Source organism: Arvicanthis niloticus, chromosome X (assembly GCF_011762505.2).
Source record: "Arvicanthis niloticus isolate mArvNil1 chromosome X, mArvNil1.pat.X, whole genome shotgun sequence".
Lineage (NCBI taxonomy): Eukaryota > Metazoa > Chordata > Mammalia > Rodentia > Muridae > Arvicanthis > Arvicanthis niloticus.
The window spans coordinates 24,610,834-24,623,376 of record NC_047679.1 but is presented as its reverse complement, the minus strand read 5'-3'; the positions used below and the strand labels follow the sequence as shown (position 1 = coordinate 24,623,376).

Here is a 12,543-nt window from a genome sequence, read left to right as displayed (position 1 = left end):
GGCTTTGTCTGGCTCCACTGATGACAAATGGCAGTGGAGCCAATTTGTTGAGAATTACTTTCAGGCCAAGGCTTCTCACTCTTAAGGAAAGGCAATAAGCACTTTTACTTCTCTTTAGTTATCTCCTTAAAGAAGCCATTTGTATATGTTAATATGACTTTTTGACTAAAAATAATTGGACAAAACAACTAGTGGATTCATCTGAGCCATACATATTTAACATCTTGAAAGTAAAAATTGTGTATTTACTTGTGTTGTTAGCATTGCACTTTATTACATGAAAACAGAAATAACAAAATCTCAGGAGCTGGGAGTGTGGCTTAGGTGCCAGGAGTACTCTCCTAGTATGCATGAAGCTTTGGGTTTGATCCTCAGCCTTGGTATAAAGTAATTGAAGGAATGTAATGGTATAATCCCAGCAGTGGTGGATGAAAGAAGTCAGAGGTTATTCACCTTACATAGTGACATCAAGGCTGCCTGAATTACATGAGAGCATGTCTTAGTGTTCTGTCGTTGTGCAGAGACACCATGACCATGGCAGCTCTTATAAAGGAAAACATTTAACCTGAGCTCCCTTACAGTTTCCAAGGTTTATCGGCATGGGAGGAAGCATGGTGGCACACAGGTAGACATGCTGCTGGGGAAGGAGCCTGGACTTTACATTTGGATCTGGATCTGCACACAACAGGAAGAGAGACACTGGGCCTGGCTTGAGCTTCTGAAACCTCAAAGCTCACCCCCAGTGACACACTTCTTCCAACAAGGCCACGACTATTAATTCCTAAGTGTTAAGGAATTAATAAGTCAAGTAGTGCCATTCGCTAATGTCCAAACATTCAAATATATGAGCCTACAGGGGCCATTTGAAACCACCACACACTATATCTCAAAACAAAAAAAAAACCAACAAATTAAGTTTTGTGCAAATCTTGGAGCTATTCAGAGTACTCACATTAGAAGAAACAGCATGGAAAAGTCATAGGTGCACATTGAATTAGATACTTTTGTGTTGCTAAGATAAAATATCATGACCCAAAGCAGCTTATAGAAGGAAGAGTTTATTTTGGCTTCCAGTTCCTGTGAGAAAAGTCATAATTGCAGAGGAGGCATAACAGCATGTAGTGCAATCAGGAGGTTATCTGGTCACACAGGAAGCTGAGAGAGAACTAGAAGAGGGCCGGGGTTTAAAGCTCAATGCCCACCCAGTGGCCCACTTCCTTCAAAAGGCTGCCCTTCTTAAAGATTCCATATACCTCCACAAATGCACTACTACTGGGGCCAAGTGATCAAATATCTGAGTGTATAAGGGACATTGCTCATTCAAAACACCATTCACATAATATATAACTGGAAGAATTATTCTTTTGTTTATATAGTTGTTTGTTGGTTACATAGGGGAAATGGGGGGGGGTCTCTGCCACCAACACAGCTAGCAGAGTTAACAATCTGCAGAAGGCATAAAGGTAGTTTGGTTCAGCACAATTCAGTAGCTGGTATTGGTTCAAACTTCAAGAGTCTGACCCTGAGTACTTTATTTAGGCATACTTAGAACAATTTGGTGAAAAAAATTCCTGGTGATAATTAACTCACTCCCATGTACACAATAAACCTTAAGACATGACTATATTGAGACTCTGTAAGTATGTGTGACATCTTCCATAAAGTTGGGTTTTATAGATTCATTACATGTGGTATCTTTCATAAAGATAGTTTCTATAGACTTACAAGCTCTCAATAAGGGTCTTGGGGAGGATTTGATGTGGTCTGGGACACACAGATAGTGCAAAGGTCACCAGGCTATTAACCATGTCCACTCCCAGCCTTTTGGGCAGATAACAGGTTATGCGACTCTCCTTTGAAGGGAAAATCCTGTGTGTAATACTTAACTTCTTAAATTTGTGTAATACTTATACCAATAAATGACACATGAGGTGGGAGCTTTGGTAAAAATCTGCAAGCTCAGCAAGGTAACTTTATTTTCTTAACTATATACAACATACCTATTTACAAGCCTGATTCTACAACTAACATGCTAGCTCTTTAGAAATCTGTCATTCTACCGAGCTAGTCTACCTTTCCCTTGAGCTCTTCCAAACCCAAGAGGGCTCCTCAGCTGTTCTTCCTCGAATCCTGTTTGACCTGTGTCCAGCCAACTGCTTCTCTGTTGTTCCTAAAAGCCCAAAGAGAATCCCTATCTCTTAACTGGAGTTTCTTCCATGAAGCTCTTCCAAGCCAAAAAAGAGAGTGCAAAGCAAAAGCCCATTGAGCCCTTTCAAAGTCCAGTTGCTACCTCTTCCCTTACACCCTTGGCAGGCTGAGCCAAGTCACTGTCATGGTTGGGGTTGACCCATTTCATTTTTAAGGTGAGACAGCGCAAGGCCATCTAGCTAGCTTTGCCTGGGGTCATAGAGCAAAACCCACAGGCCTCTCCCAAGCAATTTGCCTTAAATAGGCAAGAACTTTCCATTCTTTAGCACTCGTATCTAAGGAGGGTTTTAGAGGCACACCCAAACTGCAACTCTATGAAACATACCTAACTGCATCTGACATATGGAGTATCTTTCTAAACTTGCATTATTTTGCTCTATGAACAATAATCAAATACTCTGTAATACCTGTGTGTTTAACATTCTGGTTCCCCTAGTACTTATCTGTGAGTATAAGATATCTGTACCTCCTACAATTGATTCCTTAACAATTAACCATTTTTTTTATGGGCTTCTTTTTTAAAATATAAAACTTATTTTTATGTTCATTGGTGTTTTGCCATGTATGTCTGTAAGGGTGTCAGAAGCCCTGGATCTCGAGTTAGTTACAAAGAGGTATGAGCTGCTATGTGGGTGCTGGGAATTGAACTTGGGTCCTCTAGAAGAGCAGCCAATACTGCTGACTTAACCTCTGAGCCATCTCTCCAATGCCAACTACTTAACGTCCACAATCATTCTTTTGTATTTTGTAACAGGAGAAATGGAGTCTCACTATATAGTTTATAAAGGCCTGGAACTTGCTCTTTAGTGCTGGCTAACACTGAATTCACAGTCCTCCTGCCTTTGCCTCCTGAGTGCTGAGATTACAGGTGTTTACAACAACGCCTGTCTTACATCTATTTTTTCTTAGTTCTTACTTTTTAGTACTGACTTCCTATCCTCACACATACATTTCCATTTATCTACTCCCATCTGCAGGTTCTTCTTTATTGTTTTTGTGTTACGTGTCTCCAGAATGTGTTTGGGAAGAAGTTTCAGTAAGTAATTTTTCTCATCCCCTCTCTTAGTTCTTTAGCCCCTAGTCAATTTTGTAACTATAGGATCTTGTAGAGAAAAGTCAAGAATCATAAGGGGCATCAAGATGGTTCAGTGGTTAAGGGCACTTGCCATCAAGCCTAACAACTTGTTAGCTCCCCAGAACCTATATGGTGGAAGGAGACAACCAATTCTCACAAGTGTTTTGAACTCCATATATGTGGTAACCCCCAAACCCAAGTAAATACAAATTGTAAAAATACCAAAAACCATGAGCTGTCAATTTTTCTTCATCTACTCACCCATTTCACAGAGTGCCTACTTGCACCTTTCAGAAGTACAGAACCTTACAGCACAGAGTGGACTAGTGTAGTTCTGCATTTAGCTTTGCCACTGGGATGTCAGAATGCCACTCAGGGAGGCAAAACACAGAGGCACTAGTGCTACGTTCCTTTTTTCTGTTGGGGTGCTAGGTTCATGAGACCCCGACATGATACTCAGGGTAGATGAAACGCAGCTTAAGGGGCCCCAGCTGGTGTTTCTCCAAGTGAGAAATGGCATGGGCTGGGACAGAGGCTGTGGTTCTCAAATTCCTGGGCACCCAGACATTGCTGGGAACTGTGAAGTTAAAAAATTGAGGGGGGGGAGAGGGAATCCAGCTTAGCTCAGGGGGAGTGCTAGGAGTGTGAAGAGGCCTTCTGCCCGAGACTTAAGCATGGCTTTATATGACTACACCCCTCCCCGCAGCGGTGGTCCTTGATGAGATAGTCCTTGCTTGTTCAAACTGTTTCTTCATAGCAGAAAAGGATATATGCGACTTATTCAGGGTAAACCAGAGATTAAATACCTTTTGCAGGAAGGAATGTCCAGGAAGGGAAACCAAGGAAGGGAAGCTTATTGGCTAAACTCTCTGGGCCTATTAGATACCTCATTAGCATAGAGAATTCTAGGCTCTATGATAAGTGACCCACTGTTGTGGTCACACGCTCCAGGACTCGAACCAGGTAGGGAGTAAATTAAATGCCTACCTTTCTCAATTATGAGAATTGCTAGGGTTCCCTAATCTGCTCAACTTTACCAATTTTTCTGTTTGGTGACACCATTCCACTTGCCCCACAGACTAGTATTTTGTTCCCATTTCCTTTGCCCAGAGAAGTCTGTTCTATTTCTACTGGACAAACTATTTGATAGTTCTCTGGGTGACTCTGTGGCTGATAAAATTTAAAGAGAGTGTTTTCTGTTTACAAGTCATGAAGTTCAAAACAGGGAAGGGATTGAAGATTCTCTTGACAAAGGCTTTGGACAAGCCATGTGAGAACTAGAAGCCTTTTGTCCTCCCTGTCCCCCCTGTGCCCTTGCAGATAAGGATATAAACTTTGTGAGGATTCTGGTATTTTAAGAATTAAGAGCTTTTACTTCAGGTTTTCATATTCTGGTAGGCTTGAGACATTCACTGACTTTGGTCTTCAAGGGTCTCTGCATCACTGTCCCCAAACCATCTCTTCTCCTTCTACCTGTTCTTCATTGTTGTCCTCTTCTTCCTCCCCTCTCCCATAAAGAGGATGTTCCCATGGTAGACATACCATGGGGAGGCCATAGTCCAAGTTAGAGCATACTTCCTGTTGAAAGATAGAGAAAATGTATAAAAGGTATGAAAAGTTTTTATGACCCCTAGAGCTGAGCCAAGAATGTAGGCCAGCCAGTTCACTAGCTCCAGGTTCCAGGAACTAGCTGACCACAAAGGAAGCAGAGCTAAAAATACAGGTCAGCTGGGTCATTCAGGGAACTTATTCAACCACAAAGTAGATGGTTAAACAAGATTGAATTCTTGAGAAAAATATGTACAGGGTGTTTCCCACATGACCAACTGAATAATGGGTTGGGACTTTCCACTATTTTTATGATATTCTTCCTTGGTTTCCCCCTTATCCCCCTAGTTTGTGTTTTTTTCCTTTAAATACCCTTCTCCCCCTGGCCTCAAGGTCGACACTCCTCTGCCCCTGTGTGGGTTACAAGTCTAGACCTCAGCTGGCTGATCCTGAAATAAACCTCTTGCTGTTTACATCAAGATCGGTGTCTTGAGAGTTACTGGGTGGCCGTGATATCCTGAGACTTGAGTGAGGGTCTCCCCTCTTGGGGGTCTTTCACCATGACTTGCATTTAAATGTTTTTGGATAATTATTAAGACTGGATATTTAGGGCAGGAGAGCTGACTCAGCAGTTAAGAACACTGACTGCTCTTCCAGAGGTCCTGAGTCCAATTCCCAGCAACCACATGGTGGCTCACAACCATCTGTAATGGGATCCAATGCCCTCTTCTGGTATGTCTGAAGACAGCTACAGTGTACTCATATAAATAAAAACAAGTAAATCTTTTTTTAAAAAGACTGGATATTTATACCTTGGATTTGAATACTGTGCTGTTTTCTTTGTAAACTAGATATAAGTCATCTCCAAAGAGGGGCGGTCAATTGAGATGGTGCCTCCATCAGATTGACCTGTAGGCAAATGTGCGGGGGCATTTTTTAAAATTAATGATTGATGTGGGAGGGCCTCCTGTAGGCAGTGGCACCCCTGGGCAGTCACTCCTGAGTTGTATAAGAAAACAGATTGGGTAAACCAGTAAGTATAATCTCTGCTTCAGTTTCTGCCTCCAAGTACCTGATTGAGCTTCTGCCCTGGCTTCCCTTCATGATGGACTATAATCTGTAAGATTTGATAAATTCTCCTCCCCAAGTTATGGCTTTTGTTGGTAGTAGGTCTTTTGTTTGTTTGTTTGTTGTCATTTTATACTAGCAATAGAAACCAAAGTAGTATAGATATATCATATGGGTTTTTTTATTGTTGTTGTTGCTTTCTGTTTTGCTTATGTCTTAGTCACTATTCTATTGCTGTGAAGAGACACCATAACCACAGCAACTCTTATAAAGAAAAGCATTTAATTGGGGCTTGATTACAGTTTTAAAGAATTAGTCCACTGTCATCATGGCAGCATGCACACAGTGCTGGAGAAGTAGCTGAGTTTTATATCCAGATCTGCAGGCAGCAGGAAGAGAAAGACTCTGAGATTGGAAGGGGCTTTTGGAAACCTTAAAGCATCCTCCCCACACTTCTCCAATGAGGCCATACCTCCTAAACCTTTCAAATAGTGGCACTTCCTGGTGATCAAGTATTCAAAGCTATGAGACAATGGGGAGCATTCTCATTCAAATCAATTTGTACTTGTTTCTTGAGATAGTCTCAGTACATAGCCCAGGCTAACATGGAATTCACTATATAGAACAGTCTGCTCTAGAACTCACAATGTTGTCTGCTTCTGCCTCCCTAGGGTTGACATTAAAGATCTGTGCCACTGTAAGAAATAAATGTGAATCTAGAGTTGTATAGATTTGTTCCTTTTGCAATTTAACTTTATCATGTATGTGAATGTATGTGTATGTGGGCAACTGTGTGCCACAGGATATATGTAGAAGTCAGAGGGCAACTTTGGAAGTATGTTCTTGTAAGAGCTAAATGTGAGATTTTTAGGTCTTGGAATTCACTGTCCCGGATGCATTTTGCATTCCGGGAGGAGTATATTATTCCTGAGTCAGAGGACACTTGCTGGATTAACATTCAGAAGAGGAAGGAAGAGGCTGATTAATATTCCTCGGACCACAGGGAAGAGAACCCACCTGTGGGTGGGGAAGACCCAGAGCACAGAGACACATTCCAGGATGGGAGGTGGTCAGGAAGAAAGTTATGTGTGAATCTGAGTCATCTATAGACCAGACGTGAGAAGGTCAGCCTTTGTGGTCCTTTGTGGTTGCTCTCCTGTACTCTGTATAAAAACCACTCCCAGGTTTTGTTCGGGGCTCTCTTGCCGACATGCGAGAGAGTCCTGGTGTACCAGTATCATTAAACCTCATGTTGTTGCAGCGAATCCTCTGTCTATGTGTGATTCTGGGGGAGCGCATCCCCTGGTTTGGATCTTAGAGTCCAACATTCCAACACCACCAAGTCAGACAATATGATTTTGAAAACAAAATTCTGTATCAAGTCATCAATGATGACAACTAGAACTTGTTTTTATTTTTTTCAAACAAAAGTTTATGATTCATGATCTGTGGATTGGGGGTTAGATACAGGTACACACTTGCCACTGTGCTTGTATAGAAGTCAGAGGACAACTTTGGGGAGTGTATTATCACAAGAATTTATCACCTATGGTTTCCTAAAATATAACCAGTTTGTTTTACAACATGCAGGCAGCTTTTTCAATAACAGTTTAGTTATTGATAAAACATACCAATTGAAAACTAATTCTCTATACATACATGTTATAATTTAAAATTTTAGACTTCTTAAAATGTAGCAGGGATACAGAGTTCCTGTGCAACAATGGTTCTCAACCTGAAGCAATTTACTACATTTTTAAAAACTGTGTGTATGTATGTATGCATGCTGGTATCTGAAGGTGCCAAAAGAGGGTGTCAGATCCTCATGAGTTATAGACAGTTCTGAGCCTCAAGATTTGGGTGCTGGCAACCAAACTCCAGTCCTTTGAAGAGCAGCACACAGTCTTATAAGGTACACATCAAACCTGAAGCCCTTTAGTGTTCAGCCCTACTAATGGACTTCAGAAACTATATAGAAGCAGTTTGATATCACTGCTTGGCTAGAAGGCTCTCTGAAAAGGAAAAACTGTTGGCTCAGAGCTAACAGAGGTCAAGAAGGATGCTACAAGACAGGCAGTGACCACCAGAGCAATAAGCAATGTTTGTGGTGCCAAAGTTGAAAAAGCCCACTCTGCTCCTCCACTTAGACTCCCTCAGGCTAGCTACAACACAGCCACCAAAACGAAGGCATTAACTTGGATGAAAACAAGTAAATTCCAGATTGGACTTGGATTTCCCTAGCTTTTGTCCCAGGATTTACTCCTTAATTTTCTCCACCCAGTGACACTATCTCAGTCTTTCCATTATGTCTGTGATAATGCTGCTTTGAAAGACTGGCTACTAATTCTTTTACATTTAATTTTATTGTTTTTTTATTGTGTGTGCCTGTGTGTGCACACATGTGAGAGCAGGTGTCCACAGAGGAGAGCTATCAGATCCCCCTGGAGCTGGAGTTACAGGTGGTTATGAACCATCTGATATGGGCAGGGGGAACTGAACTCAGGTCATCTGAAAAAGCAGTGTGTGCTCTAATTGTGGAGCCATCTCCAGCCCCTAACTAAAGTCTTTTCAGTCTGATACTGTCCAATGTTTTCTCATTATTTAGCCATAGCACAAGAAATTATGGAGATCGAAACAAGATACACAAAGAGCCCTTCTCAGCACATGGTGTATCCATAAAAAATGCAACTATGAAGTAAAGAAACAGTTTATCCCCAGGCAAATAAAAGTTTCTATTCCCTAGTAAATGAACCCAAGTTACCCAGAACAATATGCTTATTTTTTTGAATGCCATGATCTCTTGTGGAGGAGGTTACAGGAGTTTTGATACTTACAGAGCAAAAGTACATGGGCTTTCATTCAAAAGTACTCTTTGAATGAAAAAGAGAAATCAAAAAGGAAGGACAGGACCACTCCACTCCTAGGTATGGTAGAGAAAAAAATTATTGTAGATAAAAGGGAGAGCATAGCCAGAAGCAGAGACATCTGGAAGAGTCCAGGGTGAACATGACCCCAAACTGGCCATATGAGAAGGGAAGGAGAGGGGGAAAGCCAGGAGAGTAAAGGATAGAAAAAAAAAGGCTAGGTACCAATATGACTAGATTATACAGGAAAGGCAGGTGGGAAAAGGATAGCCCATTCCCTGGGCTAGAGAAGTTTAGAGCCAGGGGTGAATATGCCAGCCATACCCTGTAAACAGGTAGGGACTAAGGGATGCTGGGAGAACCTGGCAGTCAGGTCTGCTTTGGCATATCAAATCGGTACCTCAGTTAGCTGTCTATATTGAGTTTGACCTAACAGTCTTCCACAGGATTCAGAAGTTATCTTAGGTAGGTGGACTCTCTTGCAGGGTCCATCTTTAGGGTAGGTAGAGACTGTAGGGCTGTCAAGCTCAGCACACATTCCAAGAATTTTACCTAGTAGTCATACAGATGCTAGGTCACATACACAGGCTGGTAAGTACTAGAAAAATTAGAGCTGTACCTCTAGAGCTTAGGGGTATAGCACTTGTATAGCAGAACTATAGCATGTAGTTTCTACTAACACACTTTAAGCTCTGGGCAGACCAAGCTACGAGCCACCACCCTGGTTCCCCTGGACCTGCGGATGAAACACACACACACACACACACAGAGCGAGAGCGAGACAGAGAGGCAGACAGAGAGAGAGAGAGAGAGAGAGAGAGAGAGAGAGAGAGAGAGAGAGAGCTCATTTTCAACCTACCGTATGGCTCAGCGGCTGCATTCTTCTAAGCCACAGATAGCATGCCTAAACCCACAACTCCACACATAGCCTCTTGCCTTTAGACAACTCTCGAGTTTGAGACACCTCAAACCCTTCAATAGTTGTCCTCATAACCTTGAGAAATCCTTCTAGCTTCATGGTTCAGGACCAGTTTCCTCTTACTCCCACCATGTGTCATGGACTCTAACCCATCTTTGATTGAGTAGTTACTACAAATAATCTTTTTAACCCCCATCTGCTCCCCTTACAACACTCCTATGTGTTACAAAAACAAACAAACAAACAAAAACAAAATAAAAAACCAACAAAACATCAACAACAACAAAAACAAAGGTACTTATCAATTGGTCCAGAACATCAGAAAAATCAACCAGCTACCATTCCCACTTTTCCCTTGGTCAGTAACCTACACAAGCACCTCTCTTCCATGTCCTCCCTGGCTGCCTTCTTTTCAGTGTTCAATCTTAGCAATGCCTTTTTTACTCTCCCCCTGCATCCGTCTTTCCAAGCCCCCACTTTTTTTTGCCTTCACCTGGGAAGACCCAAACACCCTTGTACACCCAGCATCTTGTCTAGACTGTTGCAGTTGAAGACAACATGGTTGGTGGGAAACTTGACAGGATGTCCACATGAGATATGTCTTTTGAATAGGCTCAGTTTATTTACACAATCATTCCTTATAATATCATGCTAATTAATATAAAAGTTAAACAGATTATCTCACCAAATGGAAAACAGCTGGTCAGAAATCTGCTGCTGCAAGGTTCTACTGGGGAATTCAGGAGCTGTGCATGCTCAACCCATCTCTGCCATTAAGTCCACCTGCTGTGGCAGGCCAGGAGGGTGGCATTGGTAGAGATCTGGAAGTTTCTTGAGATGCCACATCTCAGGAACACAGCAGTGCAACTTCCAAAGTCCCAATTTTCCCCTATCGTTTAATTTGTATGGGGAGAGACTCATAGCTTAGGAGCAGTTCACTAACATATCAATGCCATCTTTGGGTTAGTTCATTAGCATATCAAGGCCCATCTTGGACTTGGCTACAAGTGAGAACAGCTTTGTGGTTGGTACATTAACATATCAGAACTTGCCCTGGTTCCTAAGTCTGATCTGAGCTGCCCCTTGGCAGGCTCCTTCTTGCAGGCATTACATTACTTTAAGTCACACAAAATGGTTTTGTAAAGCCCAAATGAAAAGGACCTCACCGATCCATGGAGAACTGCAGACGCACCCCAAATCACTCACACACTTTGCTGCAATCGCATGAGGTTTACTGGCTAGCCAGGGCTGTCTTCACTTCTAGCCCCAAGCAGGGGATAGCAGAATTCAGCCCTGAACAAAAGAATTGTATAGCTTTTAAGGGGGAATCTACAAACCAGGTGGGGGTGGAGTTAGGGAAGGGGGACGGCTGAGAGTGGAGTTAGGGAAGGGGGAAGGAGGGGGAACAGGTCACTAGGTCATCAATACATTTGATCTCAAATTCTTAAGATGGATGGTGTGTCACTTTATAATTGGCTATTTTGAACTAGTTTCACACTATATATCATGAGCTCCAGTTCAAGGGGGTCAAGCTAATCTCGAACTTTTAGCATCCTGGCACCAACTGTCTCAGGGCTGTTAGTTCAAAGCAGGGCCAGGCTAATCTCGGGCCCATAGCATCCTGACACCATACATCTTAGGGTTTGTTTAGTTAGGGCCATCTGTTCAAACGGTCAGCTAATGGGACTGAGTCGACACAGTGTTTGACTTACAGGTTTTTATGTCTTTGCTTTTAAGAGTAGGGTTCAGGGGATCAACTTATGATTTTTCTATCTTTCAGTTTCACTTATGTTCCTAACAATAATATTGCCCAAAGGATTCTGAGACAGCCCTTATTACTTGGGGTAGGCCCTAGAACAGAATCTTACCAACCTAGATTTGTCTCCTAATATGTAGATAATATTCTTTTATATACCCAATCTCCCACAGACTAATTTCTAACACTGCATAACCCTTCTCAACTATCTGGATACTTGGAACTAGAGGGTTTCCCCAAACAAGGCCCAGATGTGCCAATCCTTGACCTACCTGGGCCTCTCAATCTCATAAAAAGCGAGAACTATATCCCAGGTCAGGAAGCAGGAACTCTTTGCCTGTCCCCATCCCCAAACTCAATGTGAACTGCTTGCATTATTAAGATTCTTACTTCTGCATCTGAATCACCAACTTCTCCCTGGACACTCAGCCTTTCTATGAGGCTACTAAAGGGCTCTGGAAGAACCACTCCTATCTCTCCATCCACTCCTTTCTTTCATAGACCTACTCAAATCCACTCTAAGTCTACTCTCTCCTGCCCCCTACCCCTTTCCACTTGTACACAAACCCTTCTAGCCCCCTTTTCCATTTATTTACTTATTTACTTTTTTTTGAGACAGGGTTTCTCTGTTTAGCCCTGGCCATCCGGGAACTTGCTCTGTAGACCAGGCTGGCAAACTCACAGAGATCCACCTGCCTCTGCCCGTACGGTGTTGGAATTACCTGGCTCCTTCTCTCTCTTATAAATCAACCAAAGGCAGGCCCTGTCAAGGGTGTGTGTGACACATATCACTAGAGAGCTACACATGGTCACCAGAGGCTGGTTACCTTGACTCCAGACCCTAGCCACTGTGGCCCTGCTTGTCACTGAGGTAAACAAATCTCACTCCATAGGCCCTAGCCACCTTAATTACACACTAACTCAAGAACCTCAGCCACCACACTTTCTTAGCACTGCCCCCCCACCCAAACAAGGTGCATCTTCTCCATGTTCATGGCTCAAACCCATGCTACTGCTCCCTAATAACACTCCACATCAGCAGGTCCCATCACTCTTGCTCTGAGGCACTCAACCTTGATCCTTGACTTTCCCCTCCAGGAGGCCC

General features: G+C 42.6%; 1 long non-coding RNA gene across 4 annotated transcripts in view; it reads right to left on the bottom strand.

The window, feature by feature from the left end:
• The window catches only part of LOC117695230 (uncharacterized), a 34,908-nt gene that overhangs the window by 6,252 nt on the left and 16,113 nt on the right, over positions 1-12,543 (bottom strand). Inside the window, exon 7 of one of the 4 annotated variants that reach the window (XR_004604587.2) lies at positions 4,826-4,861. This is a non-coding gene — a long non-coding RNA (uncharacterized LOC117695230). Of the gene's footprint in view, positions 1-980; positions 4,862-12,543 lie in introns of those variants that run through there. The other 3 variants (XR_013106083.1, XR_013106080.1, XR_013106079.1) reach the window with 3 other exon arrangements.